The 3504-nt window shown below is 43.3% G+C and overlaps 1 long non-coding RNA gene across 1 annotated transcript; it reads right to left on the reverse strand.

Moving 5' to 3' along the window:
* Nucleotides 1–277: 277 nt before the first annotated feature.
* On the reverse strand, nucleotides 278–2610 carry LOC120645149. Its single transcript, XR_005664156.1, has 3 exons — nucleotides 2192–2610; nucleotides 1624–1694; nucleotides 278–1540 (listed from the first exon to the last, which is right to left on the reverse strand). It is a non-coding gene; the product is annotated as an uncharacterized LOC120645149 (long non-coding RNA).
* Between the last annotated feature and the right edge of the window lie 894 nt (nucleotides 2611–3504).

A 3504-nucleotide genomic window follows, 5' to 3' on the forward strand; every position in this document is an offset into this window, starting at 1 on the left:
ATGTGACAACCAAAAAAACTTTATATATGCAAAACTACTACAATTTGAGCCACCCGGAACACGCGGAAGCCCAAAAACTCATGAAGAGGATACTAGATGCCGCAACTAGCCAGCTATATGTACAAAGCTACAGAAAGTGTCAGAACTCTGAACATTTGTGCCAATACACAGTAGGCAAGTTACAGTTTCTACTTCTAAACATCTGACATGCAGCAATAGGCCAACGAGTTGAAGCTACTGAAAAAAATAATTGCGGCACAGGCTATCTGTCAAGAAATGACCAAAGACAGATCGCTATGGCGAGCAGCTCAATTTACCCCTTCAAATATACATCATGTCAAAGAATTCCAATGATAATTCCTAAAGCGAACCAAACACAGAGGAGTAAGAATTAAGAACCTAGAACCACTGCTCCCTGGGAACGCAGCCTACAGTATTAGAACATCTGAACGAAAGAAGCGGTGATCTTGGTCTAAAATGTACAAAGAATGGCAGCAAGATTCAGTAACAGCCTCATCAACAAGGAGAAGGGGACGGCTCCTTTTCTTTGCGGAAACCTTGACAACTGCAAACAAAATGTCGAAGAGTCCTCTCATTGTGGCCAATGTCCCACTCACAATAGTCTTTCCTGACACTGAATCCTTTCTCCTTAGCGTAGTTGTTATAAAACTCGTATCCTTGTTCTTCATCATCAAACACCTTCCTAACAATTTCATTGTACTCAGGACCCGGCATTCCCTCCCGCACCAATAAAAAGACGGACATTAGTATGCAACGACCAAATAGTTGCATCATCCTACAAGATTTCTTAAAAATGCCTCGGCCTATTACAACACTAGGAAACCAAACAGAACAAGTTATCCAAGTTGGATCAGCCGCAAGTATTTCCAAGCATTGTAAAAGGTCTCATGTATTAATATAGTGGTCATACATATATCCAACCCCATCCATATACTACTAAATTATAATGTGATAAAACATAAGTACATGATTATTGTTTATTGGCTCCTCTCTGTTTGAAATATTGGTGGAGCAAAAGCCAAAGGGATGTTTATTTAACTAAATGTATTTTTTTTAGTTCATATTATGAATATGGAAAATATAATGGCAACAAAGGGAAAACAAAAATATAATGTTGAAAGTAACAACAAAAGCAAGCATTTTAAGGAGTATGCACCGGTACCCTTTAATAACTTATGAAAGAAACAAGAGAAATCATTTGAAAAAGAACAAGATGAATATTTTGTTACTTAGAAAAGATAAGTTCTTTAGCCTCCTGGTTTCTTCCTGCTAAAGATAAATATTGTTGGGAAAATTAGATTCATAGCATCAAAAGAACCAATCTTTTGATATGTACCATCAAAAGATCTTTATATACTAAAAAATACAAAAAAACAGATAGTGTACACGCAACAAATCAGAATATTAGAATACAGCAATATGAGAGGAAGGATAGCAACTACAGAACCATACCGTCACCAAGGCCTTCACCAAGTTCTCACCAGCTGCTATGCTTGCAAGATGAGCACCAGCCCGTTCCCTAAAGAGAGGCAATCACATTTGAAAAAAAAAACAATCTATACAACTTGAAACAAAAAGAGTACTGAAAATTGATGTATTTACCTTAAGATGCAATACAAATTTCTGTTGTACTGCAGATCTAAAGATCAGCAGCTGAGGCAATAATGAAGTGTCTGGTCAAAGAAAAAGTTAAGCAACCATTTCAATATGCATAGTGGAAGAATGGTAGGGTCACACACTCACACTAGATTCATGGACACATAAAAGCAAGACACCCATGACATATAGTTTTGTTTAAGTTGTCAAACTTCTAAAACCAAAAAAAAATAGAGATGGATAAAGCACAAGCATATCCAAATCTATTAACAGAGCTTGATTTTACTGATCTTCCTGGGCAAGCACTACAAGAATGTCTGCTGACTTCAACACGCTCATTTTAGATCCCAATTTACATCAAAATTTACAATTCAGCACTCAGCGCAGCAAATTAGCCAAATATACCAAACAAATAATAGGGATGCCTCGTCTGGCATTGAATGGTTGAATGCAAAACTGAAAGAGTAAGGGACTCCAAGTAGCGGAGGTTAAATAACTGAATTGACGAACCCAACAATCAGCTAATGGGGAGACAGATGGGGAGACGGACGTGAGGGGCGAGGGGGAAGCTCACCAGATTTGGGGGCAGCCAGCGTACAGAGGCAGGGCCCAGTGGTCGGCGAAGGTAGGCGTCCCGGTGGAGGTAGGGCCGGTGGTCGGCGGCCGGCGAATCGATGGGTAGGGCCCGGCGGCCGGCCGAGATAGGCGTGGCCGGCGGAGGCAGGTCCGGCAGCGGACCGGGGGAGGCAGGACTGGCGGCTGGTGGAGGCAAAGCCGGCGCACAGCAAGGCTGGGGCGCGCACAAATTTCTAAGAGACGACAGAAATTCTGAGGAGAGGAAGGGCTTTGGATGGGGCGGCTGCAGGTTTTGGCTGCGGGGCGGCCACGAAAGTTTGCTCCCGCGCGCGGCCGCAGTGCCAAGAGGATATGAAGGCGCGGGCGCTGGCGCTTTGGAGCGAGCGGCGACAGATTTGGAGAAATTGGATAGCTAGGGTTTTGTTCGTTCAACTGACCTGTGGGCCAGGACCAAATTATTTAGGCGCACATGTGAGATTCATTTCGCGCACGCCACGCACGCCTGGAAGGCAAAAGGGTGGGCACATTTGCCGACTGACATTTAGACGCTATCTGAGCTTATGCCGACCAATTGTCAGATGGTACATAGAAACTAAATACCGACCGATCATGCCTCGGTACATCTTATATGTATCACTGACTGACGGTTCATTGAGAACTTATAGAAACCAACAGTTTGTCGCTAATGATCGAGTTTTAGCGACTCACGTCTGATGCTAATCTAGTGTTGTGGTATGGTGAGATCCAACAGCAGATATACACCATCAAAAGATCACACTTCTTAGCAAGTTAGCACTTCGGTAATATTAGTACTTAAATCCTAGGCCTCTCATCATGTAACTTGTGGGACATGAAAACATCATAATCTTTCTTAATCCGTCATTTCCTGGGTTCAGTGTCCATGTGGATGAAACAACATATGTGCGTTCTTGGGCTTGGTGGTTAGCTTCACAGCCAGAAAAAGAGGCTTTAGTACCGGTTGGGAAACCCGCCTCTCTGGTACTAAATGGCAATAATTCGCTTTCTATAAAAAAATAAAGGGAATTCTACACGGGCATACTGTCGGTGTCCGGACCTCGCGGTCTAGCACCAACCAGTAATGATGCTGCGTGTCCCAGTCCCTAGATGGTTGATACAAGGGGAAACACAATGACACCGGATTTATCCTAGTTCCGGCCAATGAGGTCGTATGTCCAGCAAGGAGGGAAGTACTGTATTGTCTTGCACCGGGGTGCTTGTAGTATGGGGTACAAGCTTGAGCGAGAGAGGGAGAGAAGCTCCCAAGTCTCCAGATATGCTAGAGTTGATTGA

Source organism: Panicum virgatum, chromosome 8K, assembly GCF_016808335.1.
Source record: "Panicum virgatum strain AP13 chromosome 8K, P.virgatum_v5, whole genome shotgun sequence".
NCBI classification, from domain to species: domain Eukaryota; kingdom Viridiplantae; phylum Streptophyta; class Magnoliopsida; order Poales; family Poaceae; genus Panicum; species Panicum virgatum.